Source organism: Thalassophryne amazonica, chromosome 6 (genome assembly GCF_902500255.1).
Source record: "Thalassophryne amazonica chromosome 6, fThaAma1.1, whole genome shotgun sequence".
NCBI lineage: Eukaryota > Metazoa > Chordata > Actinopteri > Batrachoidiformes > Batrachoididae > Thalassophryne > Thalassophryne amazonica.
This window is the reverse complement of record NC_047108.1, coordinates 21606472-21625367: the sequence shown is the minus strand read 5'-3', so window position 1 is coordinate 21625367 and position 18896 is coordinate 21606472. Positions and strand designations below refer to the sequence as shown.

Sequence of the window (18896 nt, the reverse complement as noted above, 5' to 3'; positions counted from 1 at the left end):
TTTTTTGCTCATTTTACTTGCTTTACTCGTTAATATATATTATTATTTTTTTTTTTTTTCCTCTTCACTCTGTTAACTCAAGTTTCAGAGGACCACAATGGAAATAAGTTTATTTCTTGCTTGTATTATCCTTGTGAATTTTAATGTCTATTTATATAATGTATCATTGAATTTTGTTCAATAAAATCAATCAGTCAGTCTCGCATTACTTTGTTTACGAGTGTTGGTTTTTCCGCTGGCTTTGAATGCAGCAGTGTCAGGGGGCGTGACCACCCTAACAAACAGGAAGACGGAGTGGGCGGAGCTTAAACAGCAGGAGGCCCCCACCCTGACGCACCCCCACTTACCTGAACAGGTACGAATATTAAAAATTTGCAGTTTTATTCTGGGTGTCCACAGCAGGTAAGACAACCAGACCAGGAACCGGGAGCGGTTCGGTTCTCGGTGCCAAGAGGTGCGCGCGCGTGTATTCTAAAACAATCCTTTCGTGTTGCGGAATAGTTCCTGCCTTCAGCAGCGACTCTTTGATCCAAACCCGCAGATCTTTTTTAAAACCACACTTTATATTTTTTAGTTACATTTAGTTTTTGAAAATTCAGACTGAAGATTTTACTCACTGAAAGAACTCAAAGGTCTTGACGTTTTCATGAAATAGCACGAACGAGTGCTTACAGTTCCGGTGTTGAACGACATTCTGTTCCACTGAAGTAATGTGTTTCCCCTGTGACGGGAGCGCGCGCAGCCGCCGAACAGGCGGATTCCACTGATCGGTAAAACGAAAACACGTAATCATTTTATCATGTCAAAGTTCTTATTCCATCTTTGAACCTACTCACGTTCACTTGAACGACAGTTTAACCGACAGATAAACTCACACAAACATTGTCCACTCTAAATAAGTAATTCAGTGGCTTTGCATTTTAAGATACAGCAACACTGCCTTAAAAAAAAATCTCTAAAACATTCATTTGATTGAGCTGGACACACCAAATGAAATGGCTAACTTTTAGTAAGTTTTATCATTGAAATAAATTAACAAATTACATTTTTGAAATATCTTTAATTTGTTTGGTAAATTACATTCAGAATATTTGGAAAGGACTAATTAAACTGATATATTTACCAAGATCGACTATATTTAAATTATTTCACAGCTTTTTCCATTTACTCTATTTGTAAGTGTAAAAATGTTTCACCAATAACATTTGGGTCGAGCACAGTTACAGTTTTTAGAGTGGTTACAAACACATGGTTTTTATTTGTTTTTTATTACTGATATAAATGGCTGGAAGCTCTTTGTGCCTGACAAAAAAAATTAAGGTTTCTCAAAAGATCAGTTTGAATCACTTTCATGATCTTCTGGTCATGACGTGCTTTGTATCTTAAAATCATCTGCTCTAGCAGATGTAATATTTACGTAACTAAATTTCTTCCGCTCATCATACGCAAGTGTTCCTGTGAATCTGAAGACATTTGTTCTTTCCTTACCCAAGTTACCTGGGGCAACAGAATATTTCAGACTGATTTTCTCAATCTGGAATAATCTGTTTCTCCCTGTATCAAGGACAAACAATTCCTGATGATATTGTGTTTTAGATATTTTATTCCTCTCATGATGGACAATCACTCCTGTGAGTTTGAAGACATTTGCTCTTTCCTTACCAAATTTACCTGAGGGAACAGAATATTTCAGACAGACTTTCTCAATCTGAAATAATCTGTTTCTCCTTCTGTGTAGAACAGACAGTAACCAATCATCTCATGTTTTGGGTCATCTTTCCCAATCATGATGGACAATCACTCCTGTGAGTTTGAAGACATTTGCTCTTTCATTACCAAAGTTACTTTCTACCCAAGTATTTGAAAGAAAAATATACAGCAAAACTTTCATAAAAGTTATTTTAATCAACTTCACATTTTAAGCAACCAAATCTAAAGAGAACATGCAAAGCACAGAATTTTTTTTTTTTTTTTTTTCTGTTTGTGGGCTTCCCAAACATGCCTGATGAAACCACCTCAGGCACATCTCGCACTGGATCTGGAGAATGGAGAATAAGTGAGACATTTTTGACAATCTTTTCAGAATTACAACATGCATCCATCTTCTATAGCTGCTTATTCCAACTTAGGTCTGCAAGGTGGCTGAGCCCAATCCAAGTTGTCATTAGCCAAGGTAAAATTAAAATTCCCCCACCCCCTATATATGTAACTTTCCAACACTACATTTTATTAATTTTTTTTATTTTTATTGTTGTTGTTACCCGGTTCATGTCCTCGTGTTCTCTTTCTTCACAGTAGTGGCATAAGTCTGCCAAGTCATCTGTTTAAAATTAAAATATAGAAACATACATACCTGGTTAGTTTTTCATGTTTTTACACATTTACTGTGCAAACATTTTGTGATTCAAAATGGGTCTGTCTGAAGAGCTCAGTAACTTAGAGCTGTAAATCTGGCAACTATTTTCATTGTTACCTGTATGTGTGATTGTGTGCCGCTTCTGGGACACAACTCTGATTATTAAACAGGATGTTAATAAGCACCAACCCAATTTCTTTAGGTGTATTAGAATGTGCCATTTTGATGGGACCATCATGAAAGTAGCATTATGAACTTAGAAATAATCGGTTACTGTCTGTAAGCAGATTATTTCAGACGAGAAAATCAGTCTGAAATATTCAGTTCCCCCAGGTAACTTTGGTAAGGAAAGAGCGTCTTCAAACTCACAGCAGTGACTGTCCATCATGAGTGGAAAAGATGACCCAAAACATGAGATGATTGGTTACTATCTGTTCTAGATAGAAGGGGGAACAGATTATTTCAGATCAAGGAAATTGGTCTCAAATATTCAGTTCCCTCAGTTAACTTTGGTAAAGACAGAGCAAATGTCTTCAAACTCACAGGAGTGATTGTCCATCATGAGAGGAATAAAATATCTAAAACACAATATCATCAGGAATTGTCTGTTCTAGATATGGGGGGAACAGATTATTTCAGAATGAGAAAGTCAGGCTGAAATATTCTGTCCCTCCAGGTAACTTTGGTAAGGAAAGAGCAAACGTCTTCAAACTCACAGGAACAGTTGTGTATGATGAGCGGAAGAAATTTAGTTACATAAATATTACATCTGCTGGAGCAGATGATTTTAAGATACAAAGCACATCATGACTAAAAGATCATGAAAGTTATTAAAACTGATCTTTTGAGGAACCTTGATTTTTCATCAAGCACGCAGAGCTTTCAGCCATTTATATCAGTAATAAAAACCATGTGTTTGTATCCACTCTAGAAACTGCAACTGTGCTCGACCCAAATGTTTTTGGTGAAACATTTTTACACTTACAAATATTGAGTAAATGAAAAAGCTGTAAAATTATTTGAATATAATAACTTCTTTGTCTGAGAAGTTGCTGAGAGACTGGCGCGTTGTTTGATCAAAATTTTTTCTAAACCTGTGAGACACATCGAAGTGGACACGGTTCGAAAAATTAAGCTGGTTTTCAGTGAAAATTTTAACGGCTGATGAGAGATTTTGAGGTGATTCTGTTGCTTTAAGGACTTCCCACGGTGCGAGACGTCGCTCAGCGCTCTCAGGCGGCGTCGTCAGCCTGTTTCAAGCTGAAAACCTCCACATTTCAGGCTCTATTGATCCAGGACGTCGTGAGAGAACAGAGAAGTTTCAGAAGAAGTCGGTTTCAGCATTTTATCCGGATATTCCACTGTTAAAGGAGATTTTTTTAATGAAAGACGTGCGGACGGGTCCGCGCGTCGGGACGCAGCCGACGCGGTGCGGCGGCACAGGAAAAACACCTCCGTGTTGATAACCATTTGTAAAATCCAGGCGGCTTTTGATGGCTTTCAGTGGAGTGAGTATATGAGAAATTGTTTAACAGGCAGGACATGTTCCAACTTGTCCTTAAGGCTTTCAACAGAGGTGTTTTTCCTGTGGCGGAGCGTCGCGGCGGCTGCGTCCCGACGCGCGGACCCGTCCGCACGTCTTTCATTAAAAAAATCTCCTTTAACAGTGGAATATCCGGATAAAATGCTGAAACCGACTTCTTCTGAAACTTCTCTGTTCTCTCACGATGTCCTGGATCAATAGAACCTGAAATGTGGAGGTTTTCAGCTTGAACAGGCTGACGACGGCGGCTGAGAGCGCTGAGCGACGTCTCGCTCCGTGGGAAGTCCTTAAAGCGACAGAATCACCTCAAAATCTCTCATCAGACGTTAAAATTTTCACTGAAAACCAGCTTAATTTTTTGAACCGTGTCCACTTCGATGTGTCTCACAGGTTTAGAAAAAATTTTGATCAAACAAAGCGCCAGTCTCTCAGCAACTTCTCAGACAAAGGAATTCAGATGAGGGGCTGGACGACTCCTCCCACAAGAAGTGCTCACAGGTGAATGACGTCACCGACAGGCGTGGAAAAACTCACGCGTGCGCACGAGGGTTCAAGCATGTCTGACGTAAAAACATATGAATGAAATCCATATAGTTTTTGAAAAAAATAAAAAGGACCGTTACTTTATTGACAGCCCTCGTATATCAGTTTAATTAGTCCTTTCCAACTATTCTGAATGTAATTTACCCACCAAATTCAGGGTATTTCAAAAATGTAACTTAATTTATTTCAATGATAAATTTACTAATAGTTAACAGTTATTTCATTTGGTGTGTCCAGCTCTATCAAATGAATATGTTTTAGAAATTTTATTAAAAATGCATAAAAAACAAGAACACATCTTATTTTTATACTGGAAACAGTAGGTTCAGAGATGAAATAAGAACGTTGACACGATAAATGATTACGTGTTTTTGTTTTACAGATCAGACATTATATGCAGACTGTGGAAACCGCCTCTGCAGCTGCTGTGTGTGCTCCCGACACCTGAGAAACATTATTTCAGGAGAACTGAATTTCATACAACACCGGCAGCCGTAACTCTGATTCTTCTGGCAGATGTTCTGTGACTCTGTCTGTGTTGTTACTAAAGTATTAATCTTTGGCTTCTTGTGTTATTTTGCCTCATTAAGGTTCAGGGACGTCACGTATTAATACGTCACCGCCGTAATAACTTACCAACACATAGTTACGGTTGCCGGAATGATACCCACGACCGAGTGAAAATAAAGGAGCAGTTGAAGAGATGTACATTATTTATTTATTTATTTTTTTTAATGAACTGATGAAACATCTGCAGACTGAGGAATGAATGTTACTGATCATGAATGTTAGTGAATGTAAGTCCCTCCAGCTGCCCCCTTATTGTCACTCGGGGTCACCAGCAGGTGGATCTGCATGCAAAGTTATATGCTGGATGCCCTTCCTGACGCAACTCCACATTGCATGGAGAAATATGGCGGGTGGGGTTTGAACCAGGAACCTTCTGCACTGAAACCAAGCACACTAACCACTTGTCCAAAGAATATCAAGCAGTAAAACTTAGACACAGCAACAAGAACCAGACCACTTCAGATGAATGTAAATGGGGCGAGCTGCGCCCCTGGTTCCACTTCAGGAACAAGTTGTCCAAGCAAAGAAAGTTCGCAAAGGGCGTTTTTGAGGATACAGACACGTAGGTACAAGAAAAAGTCCTCAACAGTCCCTGAGGCCCATTGTTGCCGGGCCGTGTCCCTGGATGCCGTAGTGGGAAGTGAGCGAGGGTCTGCGGCTCCCCTCAGATGCAACACGTGCATCTTGAACAGCCCACAAAATTCCCAGTGAATTCTGGTGTTCCTCAGGGATATGTTCTGGCTCCTTCACTGTTTATTGGTTGTATGGCCAGAGGTCTACAATCTGGTGTAAAAGTACAGTCCACTAGTACTCAAAAATCAACTCTGAATTCTTATTTTTCTATGTTCATAATAATCTCCAAACTGTATATTTGTAGTAATTAATTTAATTTTTGAGTATCCAAAGTCAGAAACTTTTCTTTTTGCTGAGCAATCAGATGCATTTGTTCAATTTTATTGATTTACGGATGCTACTGCATGCTATTTTCTATTATTTTTATTGAATGAATTATAATGTTTCAGAGAAAATTTATTCAGACAATGTTAAATATAATCAATCTATACACCCAAGCTGCTTTCAACTGAACCCAATTGAGATTGAGCAAAGAATTTGTCTGAAGATTGGACAAGTGGTTTTTTTCACCATATTGCTTGCTTTCATATTGATCAGACCTGTTATATACTTGAACATACTCAAGGAGTTATAAATTATATATTCAGTTTAATTAATGGTCGTTAAGCTGCAAGTGAGATGGAAATATCACATGAACACTGGTAAGAAGACTGATGATATGGATGTGACACCATGGTGCTCCTGCATGTCTGATTGTGAGAAAGATATAAATACAAATATGTGCAATAAATATGTGCAAATAGTCAAAACATTCAGAATCCTCACAGCTTATTTTGTTTTAATTTTAATAACTGCTAAATTTAACTGAAGAAGAGCTAAGGATTCTCTTTCTTTTCAGAACATCATGTTCAGCAATTAACCAGATTATTAATAACAAAATCTCTGAGAAGGTTTCTTCAGACTCTCAGGAGTGACAACAATGAAGAAATCCTGAACAGATCTAGAACAGTTCCTCTCTGATATCAGTGAAACAGTCTGTTAAGGTTGGAGGTCCGGACGCAACTGGGCCATTACAAGGAGATGGACTCAAACACTAGGGAGGAAGAACCAGAACAGGTTGTGAACGAAAACAGCTTTAATTACAAAAATAAATAACTGAGGTGCTGGAGGAACCCTTCTGAGCCGGGACCGGGCCCACAAGAGATTAATCATTTCCAGCACAGTCAGCCCAAGAGTGAGCCACAGGTCCTTAAACAGTTTCCTTGGTAATAGGATCAAATAAGCAGATTGTGCTTCTTATAGGCGTTACGAGTTTCGTTAGTACGCCTAGTGAGATACTATCAAATTCTGTAAATCTAGGTAATACCTCAGTAATGGCACCCACCTCAATAGCAGGGTGTAGTGGCTGACTTAAGGCGTGCTGGGATATGTTTAACCGAATGTCTTCTGTTTTCTTCTCAAAGTAATCCAAGAAATATTGTGCTGTAAAAGGAGAGCAACTTATAGGTGGTTGTCCATGAATAAGTGTTGCCACCGTGTCGACCAAGAACTTTGACTTATGCTTGTTTTAGTTGATAGAATCAGGGACGTTGGCCTGTGTGCCCTTCCTGGCCCCAGGGTCCTTCTACTGCCCTTTTTTCCTTGTTTCTCCTGGGGCTCTGCATCCTGGACCCCTTCTCACTGAGGTGCATGCAATCACCTGTGTGGTTCCTGGCATACCGGAGTGGTCCACATCATATGGTAAGGTTCTGTACTCTTGTCTTGGCCCAACACAGCAGCCACAGTAGTGATCAGATATTTAGCTGTGATCTGGGTCTCTGTGTGTGGATGGTTAGGTGTTTGTGGCCGTCACCGCAATTCAGTTTTGGATGCTCCCAAGGGGATCAAGACTCTGGTGTTCTAGGTTAGGGTATGGATGCTCACTAACTAGACATCAGACTGTTGCTGTCACTGCTTGTTCATGTGTGGTTGTTTGTGCTGGTATGTTGTATTGTTGGGGTCCTGTCTGCTCGGTGTCTCACTTTTAATCACTTAATTCTCATTTATTACTGTCACCATGTGTCTTTTGTTCTTGTCTGTCTCCATGTTGTCTTGGTGTTTAGCTCTTCCTGATAGAATGTATCTGTTAGCTTTTAAATAAATCGTTATAGGCTGATCAGGAAGGGCAGGTGAAAGTCACACACCACGTTCACTTGCGCACTACATGCGGTCTGTCTTGCAAGAACAAATTGTGTGTATATATGTATATAAATGTTCTGCCAGTTTGGCATTTATCATTTCTGTATATGCAGACAGGGTGAACAAAAAAGTAGTGCATGCTTATAGTCTAAGATAGCATCACGCCACGCGAGATGGAATACTTCAAATTTTTAACTACGTCATTTTTGTTGTAGTTGTGTTTTGGGGGAGCGTGGTTTTTAACATAGGTGCAGCAATCATGTCGCTAAGTTTAAACTGTCCACAAGACCTACTAGGCATGTGGAGATTAATCGATACAAATCGGTATGTAGATACAAACATGCACGATGTGAGTGTATGGATTCATTCAGTGTGCATCGATTCAGTTGAAGGGTGAAAACGTGATCGCATCGCTCGCTGCGTGCTTGAATTTATTTATTTTTTCTCAAGACACATTGAATGCACCATCCCTGCTTCGCGTTTTGTTTTGAACACGGACGGAAGCCTGAAAGCACATTTCTAACACAACAAACATGGAGGTCTGCGAGTGGTTGGAGGTTTTTGATGCACCTAAAACATTTAAATCAGGCGTTTGGAAATACTTTGGCTGTTTCTAAAAATGGGAACCTTGACAAGACGCAGATCGTTTGTAAAGAAAACCGTACGGCTGCTGCTGCTCCACTCGGATTCCTCAGATTGTAAATCTCCAGCAAAACTCTGGTGAGAAAAATTTATCAAATTACTTTTGCCAGGGCAGAACTCTGTCAACAAGTAACTCACTTTAAGTCACTCATTGACAATGACGTTGTCTTACTGTTGAAGTTCTGACAGTGTGATCAAACAGGTTCCACATATGAGGGAACTGTTCCATAATGTTGAATCTGGTAAATTTGTTTCTTTTAAGTAGTAAAACAAATCCTCTGCCTCTAGTAGAATCAGAAGAAGATGAAGAATACTATAGTACCATACTGCTTGCAGCTTCTTATTTTCTATTTAAATTTTTGGTATAATTTCATTACATCATGTTGAATCACATCGTATCGCATTGTGAGGAATTGAATCAGCATCAAATACATATTAAATCGCATCAAATCAGGAACAGGGGTAAATCGTATCGCAAGATGTAGCGTATCGAGATATGTATCAAATTGTTGTCAGTGATGAGATTCACATGCCTAATGTCTACTCAGGCATTTTCCAAACATGAAGGTAAGATATCAGTCTCGCACCAAGTTTCGTCATAGTTGAGAAGTTGATGTGTCACCGCAGTGATAAATAAGTTTGTTGTTCCTCTAAACATGGCAGCAAAACTGTAAACCTAATAAGTGAGTGATCAGAGACCACTGACACAAGAGGCATAATGTTTTTTGACCGCAATACCACGAACGAGAACCAAATCCAGGGTATTTTCACGAATGTGTGTCGAAACCTGAATGCATGAAATCCATAATTTCCATAAATGATTTGCAGAGGGCTCATAAGGCTTATTTGTATGAATGTTGAAGTCACTAATAATTAGAATGTTATCTGCACGGGTTGCCAAGTTAGACATAAAGTCACCAAATTCATCTAAGAATTCCAAGTATGTGCCCCGGCCTATATACAGTGACAAAGTAATAAGGCTGATTTTTAATTCTTCTGACCTTGGCAATACATAGCATCTTGGGCAGAGTGGAGAATCAAATGTTTAAACGAGTAATATTTGGGCAATTCTATGGTAATGGAATTACAGCAGCAGCAAAATCTGGACATATGACATCTAACCATGAGAGATTAGCTCAGATTATAATTCCGTTACCGTAGAATTGCCCATTTGTGACTCCCAACAACTAAAACTAAAACCAGATTTACAACCCCTGGCAAAAATTATGGAATCACCGGCCTCGGAGGATGTTCATTCAGTTGTTTAATTTTGTAGAAAAAAAGCAGATCACAGACATGACACAAAACTAAAGTCATTTCAAATGGCAACTTTCTGGCTTTAAGAAACACTATAAGAAATCAAGAAAAAAGATTGTGGCAGTCAGTAACGGTTACTTTTTTAGACCAAGCAGAGGAAAAAAATATGGAATCACTCAATTCTGAGGAAAAAATTATGGAATCACCCTGTAAATTTTCATCCCCCAAATTAACACCTGCATCAAATCAGATCTGCTCATTGACATTGACCCTATGCCATGACATTGACCCTATGTGTCTTTTTGCAAGGAATGTTTTTGCAGTTTTTGCTCTATGGCAAGATGCATTATCATCTTGAAAAATGATTTCATCATCCCCAAACATCCTTTCAATTGTCCAAAATATCAACATAAACTTGTGCATTTATTATTTATTGGGGCAACTGTTTGTTGTGATTTGGCGCTATATAAAAAAAAATTGATTGATTGATTGATTGATTGATTGATTGATTGATTGATGATGTAATGACAGCCATCTCCCCAGTGCCTTTACCTGACATGCAGCCCCATATCATCAATGACTGTGGAAATTTACATGTTCTCTTCAGGCAGTCATCTTTATAAATCTCATTGGAAAGGCACCAAACAAAAGTTACAGCATCATCACCTTGCCCAATGCAGATTCGAGATTCATCACTGAATATGACTTTCATTCAGTCATCCACAGTCCACAATTGCTTTTCCTTAGCCCATTGTAACCTTGTTTTTTTCTGTTTAGGTGTTAATGATGGCTTTCATTTAGCTTTTCTGTATGTAAATCCCATTTCCTTTAGGCGGTTTCTTACAGTTCGGTCACAGACGTTGACTCCAGTTTCCTCCCATTCCCATTCCAGTTCATTTGTTTTGTTGTACATTTTTTGATTTTTGAGACATATTGCTTTAAGTTTTCTGTCTTGACGCTTTGATGTCTTCCTTGGTCTACCAGTATGTTTGCCTTTTAGACACAGCTGACTGTGAACAACCAACATCTTTTGCAACATTGCGTGATGATTTACTCTCTTTTAAGAGTTTGATAATCCTCTCCTTTGTTTCAATTGACATCTCTCGTGTGGGAGCCATGATTCATGTCAGTCCACTTGGTGCAACAGCTCTCCAAGATGTGTTCACTCCTTTTTAGATGCAGACTAACGAGCAGATCTGATATGATGCAGGTGTTAGTTTTGGAGATGAAAATTTACAGGGTGATTCCATAATTTTTTCCTCTGCTTGGTCTAAAAAAGTAACCGTTACTGACTGCCACAATCTTTTTTTCTTGATTTCTTATAGTGTTTCTTAAAGCCAGAAAGTTGCCATTTGAAATGACTTTAGTTTTGTCATGTCTGTGATCTGCTTTTTTTCTACAAAATTAAACAACTGAATGAACATCCTCGGAGGCCGGTGATTCCATAATTTTTGCCAGTGGTTGTATAAACTAGAAGAGAAATCAGAGTGCACAGTCTGGCTGCAGCGTGCACCTGACGCAGGCATTCCTGCGTCGTCATGACACCACAGGAAGCTCGAGGCAGCCCCGGTGTGAAAGGGGCTTTAGAGATTGTGCTCATGAAGTATTTTGAACCTGTTGGTGCAGTATGGCAGTAATAATAAAGAGCTGAAACTTGAGATTGATTTTTCAGTTTTAGTATGTTTGACAAACTCCCAGTTTTCTTGTGTACCATTATAATAAAGCAGTTATAGCCTATAATTGTATAGTGTACAGTTCTCAAAACTGCCTTTTGTTAAAACAATTAATACACTTTGTTGCTAAACTCGACATGTGAGTTGTTAAAGCGTAATAGAACTCATTTCGATGGGACACATGAAAATGATTTAATAAATGAAGCCTCCTAAAGTTGTATAAAATACATACTCACTAAATAAAGATAAATATAACGTGGGAGTACCTTATTTCTGCAGGTTAAATATACTTATACATTAATGCTCCTATACAATTCAAATAAAACTTACCTCCTCATAACTTGGGGTAGCTTATTTCTACAGGCAACTTGTAGAACTCAATAATGTAAGAACTCCTAACATTGTAGGCTCTATTATAGGAAAAGTACTCAGCATAAAAAAGGCCAAATAAGAATTTATCTATGAATGACCTAGTTAATGTAGGCTGTGCTATGTATTTACTTAATATACATGATATTTGTCACATACACATAACTATACAGGATTCATTTCATTCGTATGTTCATTAATTGTTTTTCATTTCCAGACACTCAAAATACAAAGGATTTACAGAGCCCTTCAAAAGTATTTGAACACGCAGTATGTCATACATTCATTTTTTTGTGTTATTTATAATCCATAAATAAATAATACACAATAAAATTTTCTACCATTACCTTCCTTAAGCTCAAACTGAGAGCACATTTTTACTACTTGATATAAAGTAATTACAAATATAAAGATAATGAGTTGCGTAAGTAATGGAATGCTTTGGTATTAATACCTGTAAATAATCAGTTTTATTGCCAGTTTTCTTCAGACAGGTCAGGGGATGGACACTAACATTTCCAGTCACTGAATATGTCTTGAACTTTATTGACATCAATTATGGACAAATACAAACAGTATGGCACTTTATGGTAAATCTGTGTGGAGCATTTTTTTTAAATTTCCTATATATAGCACCAAATCGCAACAAAGCAGCCTCAAGGCACTTCACACAAGGTCTAACCTTACCAACCCCTAGAGCAAGCACACAGGTGACAGTGGTAAGGAACAACTTCCTCTGATGATTTGAGGAAGAATCCTTAAGCCGACCGGACTCAAAGGGGTGACCCTCTGCTTGGGCCATGCTACCAACACAATTTACAAAACAAATATACAAGAAATTTTGCCCACGCGCAGGATGGGAGGGTTGCATAAGTTGACAACACACCCATCTCTGGATGGAGCCACACCTCAAACAGAAAAAAAAAAAACAGAATCAGGCAACAGAAAGACAACAAATACAGTCTAATTTATCAGCATTAAGCAACAAGAAAAACAGAAGAAATTCTAAGGTGATCACCGGCCACTAGCCCTGAGCTTCACTAAAAGACCCAGACTTTAAAGTTGAGGCCACAGCCTGCTCCATTTACTAATAAAATGAATTAAAAAAAATAAAAAGCATTGTAACATACTATGCCAGTTTGCTAGCCATACGAAAGGGAAAATAAGTGCGTCTTAAGTCCGGACTTGAACGTCTCTACAAAATCTGACTATTTTATTGATGCAGGGAGATCATTCCACAGAACAAACTGGACTTAATGCTGGACTGAGGTAAACCAGAAAATGGAATATTGCAGTAGTCCAATCTAGAAGCGACAAACACATGAATCAGGGTCTCAGCATCATCTGGATGGCACGAATCTTTGCTATATGTCACAGTTGAAAGAAAGCAGTCCTCGTAATATCTCTAATGTGGAGGTCAAAGGACAAGGTAGGATCAAAAATTACCCCAAGGTTCCTCACTTTGTCAGTGTGATGTATGACATGCGAGCCTAGGTTAAACGTTAACTGGTCAAACTGATACGGATGATTGACTGTACCAATAACCATCATTTCAGTCTTACCAGAGTTTAAAAGTAGGAAGTTTCTCACTGATGTACGTAAGGCAATCTTCTAAGGATTTTATGTGGATGAGAAATAGTCCACACAGACATCAGCACCACAGGCAGGGGCCATCTAACATTCTTCACGTCATCAGTGGGCCTGTGAAATGCAGACTGCAGCATGCACCACTCGCCTTAGGTCTTCCACCTCACAGATAGTCTGGTCCTTCATTTCGGTTTCAGTCGTCGTTCGTACCTCGGACTGAGAGAAAAAGAGCAGAATCAGTCAGCCGAAAAGGAAAAAATAACACACTTAAGGTAAAATTCATCAGCAGTAAATCAGCAAGAAAACAGAAATTACTAAGGTGATCGCCAGCCGCTGGTCCTAAGCTTCAATCACAGACCCCAAATTTAGATAATGTTGAGGCAGAGACCTGTTCTGTAGCTAATAAAATGACTTAAAAAGGATAGGTAGCATATTACTATGCCAGTGTGCTACCCATACGAGAGGGAAAATAGATGAGTCTCAAGTCTAGACATGAAAATCTCCACAGAATCTGACTGTTTTATTGATGCAGGAAGCTCAAGATCATTCCACAGAACAGGGGCACGATAAGAGAAAGCTCTATGACCCGCAGACTTTTTATTCACCCTCGGGACACAAAGTAGCCCTGCACCCTGAGAATCCAGAGCCTGGGCTGGTGTCCCGACGAGATGTCATTCCTATCGAAAAGCCGGCCCACTGCACATGCGCAGTTCTCTATACTCAGATTTTCACACTTCACCCCCCATCCACACTTCCCCGTCGGGTTGACGGTGCCTCTCTTTACGGCGTTGAACTCCCCAACCGAGTGACCGAGGAATGAAAATACAACAGCAATACTTGTCTTTTCAACTTTAAAAACTTAAAATTTGCATGTACACGCTGTATTTACAGGGCAATATTGTCAGGACACGTAACTGTCGATTTATGCATCGGGACGCACAATTCGACAAAGTCGCAGATCTCGAAAGAACACGGTATGTAGGGTTTAATTAGGTCAGCTAAGTAGGGAGGTCCTAGTCCGTGAATAATTTTATGTTTAAATTATGTTAATAATTTTAAGTTAATTGCTCAGTCCTGTTTTTTTACCCAGTTTATTTTCCTAGAGAGATGTAGTTGCAAATGTCCTCATATCTACTCTCCATAATGACTGTAACTGTAAAAAAACAAACAAAAATGCATATTTTGCTGTGAAGATAATCTGACTGTGTAACAGAAAAAATGGTGCCACTTATGGTCCACTTATTGCTGTTGTATTTTCATGCAAAGACAAAACTGTGTGTTTCCTTCGGTGAGAGAGCTCAACTCCCCGTGTGAATGTTCCCGACAATATTGTGCTGTAAATACAGCGTGCACATGCAGATATTAACCTTTTTAAAATTGAAAAGACATTTATTACTGTTGTATTTACATGCAAAAACAAAACTTGCGTGGGTTTTCTTCAATGTGGGTTTTCTTCAACCACTCGGTCAGAGAGTCCGTCTCAGAAAGAAATGCGCAGTTGCACGGTGAAGAGAGGCATGTCAACCCCGACGGGGGGATGGGTGAAAATCTGGGTCAAGAGAACCGCATGCATGCGCAGTTGCGCAGGGAGTTGGTTTCTCGATAGGAATGACATCTTGTCGGCACAACGGATCTGATCCGTATTGCGGATTTACTGGATATTTGATTTTAACATTGAAAATCCCTTTTGATCTATAGTTTGTATTATATTTTATCTTATGAAAAGTCACTTCTAACAGGACTTTGACCTTGAAAATTTTTTCCAAGGTAAAAATTTGCAGATTTGGAAAGTAGTGTTGGCGGAGGTTTGCACTGTACGAGCGTGGTGCTCTAGTTTATCTCTGTCTGTGTGACTTTAGTTTTGTAAGTGTAACCCTGGGTGTGAGAAAATCAGACAGGAACCAGTTACCAGACCAGTCTGGCCACCTGTGTGTGTCGTCGAGCCTGCCCACACGACACCATTGTAATTGGACTCCATTTCAATATTGTAATCGGTTGTATTTGTTGTGCCTGTTTCACAGCAGTAAAAGCAGTGTTATTCGACTCCTCCATTGTCCGTTCATTTGCGCCCCCTGTTGTGGGTCCGTGTTCCTACACTTTCACAACATTTCTGAGGAAGTCTTCCCAAGGGATCAGTACAGTTTTTTCTAATCTTCAAAGAATACTTGACTCCGGTTTGAACTGTACTTTCTCTGTACAAACATGGATAAATATACACTAACTAATTCAAAATTAAAATGTGCAATAAAGAACCATGCAAAGGAGAAACAGACCAACACGTTGAAGTTGTACATGAGGTATAAGAATGAGTGAGTTTTTTTGGCAGGTTGTTTATCAGTGTGATGGCCTGTGGAAAGAAACTGTTCCTGTGTCTGGTTGTTCTGACGTACAGAACTCTGTAATGTGGACCAGAGGGGAGGAGTTTAAACGGGGTGTGTCCAGGGTGGAAGGGGGCTGCAGAGATGTTACCAGCTGGCTTCCTGGACTGGTTTAAGTCCTGGATGGAGGCTGGCTCAGAGGATTTTTTTTTTCTGCAGACATGACAGTTGGTTGAAGTCTGTGTATTTCATGTTTGGAGGCAGAGGGAAATCAAACAGAGATGGAGATGCACAAGACAGACTGGATGTTGGATGTTTAGATGATGATGAGCCATTCCTGGGGCAGGTTGAACTTCCTGAGCTGTCTGAGGAAGTACATCCTCTGCTGTGCCTTTTTCCTGATGTAGTGTATCTGTGAGGTCCACTTCAGAACCTGGGAGATGGTGGATCCCAGGAACTGGAGAGTGTCCACAGTAGTCACAGTGTTGTTGAGGATGGAGGGAGGGAGTGATGGTGGGATCTTCTTGAAGTCTACTGTCATCTCCACAGTCTTGAGTGGGTTCAGCTCCAGGTTGTTCTGCCCACACCAGAGGACCAACTGTTCCACCTCCTGTCTGTATGCAGCCTCATCACCATCCTGGATGAGTCCAATGATGGTGTTGTCATCCGCAAACTTCAAGGGTTTAACAGATGGGTTCCCTGAGGTGCAGTCATTTGTATAGAGGGAGAAGAGCAGTGGGGAGAGCACACACCCCTGAGGGGCACCAGTGCTGATTGTGTGCTGGGCGTGATGCTCCTCAACCTCACCTGCTGTGTCCTGTCTGTTAGGAAGTTGGAGATCCACTGACAGATAGGAGCTGGCACACACAAAGGTTGGAGAGTTTTTGGTGGAGAATGTTGGGGATGATGGTGTTGAACGTCGAGCTGAAGTCCACGAACAGGATCCTTACATAGGTCTCTGCAGAGTCCAGATGCAACAGGATGTAATGCAGTCCCATGTTGACTGCATCCTCAACTGACCCGTTTGCGCAGTAGGCAAACTGCAGGGGTCCTGTGATGTCCTTCAGGTGGTTCAACACCAGCTGTTCAAAAGACTTCATGACTACAGATATCAGGGTGACGGGCCTGTAGTCATTTAGTCCTGTTATGGAGGGTTTCTTTGTGACTGGGATAATAGTGGAGCATTTGATGAAGGAGGGGACCTCACACAGCTCCAGAGATCTGTTTAAAATCCGGGTGAAGATAGCAGCCAGCTGGTCAGCGCATGCTCACAGACATGAGGGAGAGACATCATCAGGTCTTGGAGCCTTTTTGATCTTTTGTCTGTAAAACTGCTGGCAAACATCCTCTTCACAGATTGTTAATGCAGGTGGAGTTGTAGAAGGGAGGAAGAGGGAGAACGAGGTGTCCAGGGGAGCAGGTAGTCCATCGTCATTGGGGTGTGGGTCTCTTTCAAATCTGACGTAAAACAGGTTCAGCTCCTCAGCCAGTCGGGGGTTTTCCACATTAGTCTCCTGTAGTTGGTGGCATGCTGAAGATCTCTCCACACTGTCATAGGATCATCGGCTGAGAATTGCTGAGAATTGTTTTTCAGCCTGTCAGAGTGGCTCCTCTTAATAAAGTTACTTCAGTTTTGGTAAAAAGTGATGCAAATTATTGGTTGAGTGAATAGGATTAATAAATGGAATAGTTTTGACTGTCAAATGCTTGGTCTCCAAAGTAAAGGTTAAACAAGGTTGACGTCCATTGGATTCTATGACATGTGACATATGTTACCTCGTAACATGATAACTTAGCGTGATAGATGGTGCAAACTATTCCTTTTTAAAATACTATTAACTAAACCAATAATTTGCATAATATTTTACCAAAATTGGAGCAAGTTTAATGTTTGACCTCTGTACAAACTGAAACTGACCTTTGTCACCATATTTGCTGTTTTTACCCCATAACTCCAGAACATTCAGTCATAGATAGCCCAAACTATACCTTTTTGGAAGCTGTGTAATCAGATAAATAATGTGGTATACTTTTCAATATGATTGGAGCATCGTTAAAGTTTGACCCCTGTGTAATTCTTTATTGACCCCTGTAGCTCATTAGAGGTCAGCTCCAGGATGCCTCCATATCTGAAAATAAATATTAGTTAATTTAGAATATTTGTGCCAAATTTCATGCTTTTATCACAAACGGAATGATTGTTATGGAAATTTTAGGGCAATTCTATGGCAACAGAATTACAATCTGACCTAATCTGTAGACATCAGATGAAGTATGTCCAGATTTTGCTGCTGTTGTAATTCCGTTACCATAGAATTGCCCTTTAGCTAAGCTGCACCGCTAGAGTAGAAAACAACATATTTAATCAAATGACAGCAGAGAAGCTGTGAGTCTTACCTGAGCTGTAGACTCACAGAAACACACCTCAAGGGTGTGTGTATCAGTGCTTGTCCTCTGCTCATCCTTCTGTACTCTGTCCTCTGTCCATCCTTCTGTCCTCTGTCTATTCCTCTGTCCTCTGGCTTCTGTCCATCCTTCTGTCCTCTGCTCATCCCTCTGTCCTCTGCTCATCCCTCTGTCCTCTGTCCATCCTTCTGTCCTCTCCTCACACCCTCTTCTGTTGTTTCCAGTGTTCCTCTAAATCCACAACAGTGTTTTCTCCCCTCAGCAATAAAAAAGTGCTCCACTGTCGCGTTATGAAATGAAAGTGAAACCTAAAAAGCATACATTGCCGCACGCGTGCATGGACTTTTGTTAACATAACATGACTTTAAGGTTGGACGAAACATCTCTAATATCTATGAGAGACACGAGTAAAGCTGAAGTCTAGCTACAAAGAAAGTTTTGCCGGCTGATGTGACCAGTGTTGATGTCCGTCCTTGTTTTCAGTTCTTATATACAGTACTTGGTGAATGTATCAATTTTCTATTTCTTTCTCCGCAAAGTTTTCCTGGCAGCCGTGTGTGCTGGCGTGTCGTCGTGTCTTTTAGGGAAAGTTCGGTGTCACAACAGGTGGTGGTGGTGGTGGGGGGGCGCTCAGAGAGCACAGTTTTCACCTGTTAAAGTCATTCGCGAGGTCCCTTTTTTGAATAAAATGTCACCCACTTCTGATTGGGGTGGCAACTGGGGTGGCAAGAGATATTTTTAGGGTGGCAGTTGCCGCCCCAGTAGATCCGCCCCTGAGTCAGTAGAAGAGTGGAGAGAAGTCCAGGCGCCGAGGAGTCAGTCCATTGACAGGGGCGGGAGCAGCCGCCTGCTCTTCCTGCAATCTGATTGGCCACCCTGTA

General features: G+C 40.2%; 2 protein-coding genes across 2 annotated transcripts in view; one reads left to right on the top strand and one right to left on the bottom strand.

Moving 5' to 3' along the window:
* The window catches only part of snx21 (sorting nexin family member 21), a 30633-nt gene extending 29923 nt beyond the window's left edge, over positions 1-710 (bottom strand). The window contains exon 1 of the mRNA XM_034171884.1: positions 618-710. The gene's annotated coding sequence lies outside the window, so the exon portion shown is untranslated. The remainder of the gene's footprint in view (positions 1-617) is intronic.
* The window catches only part of LOC117511950 (deoxyribonuclease-1-like 2), a 75478-nt gene continuing 56946 nt past the window's right edge, over positions 365-18896 (top strand). Inside the window, exon 1 of the mRNA XM_034171885.1 lies at positions 365-402. The gene's annotated coding sequence lies outside the window, so the exon portion shown is untranslated. The remainder of the gene's footprint in view (positions 403-18896) is intronic.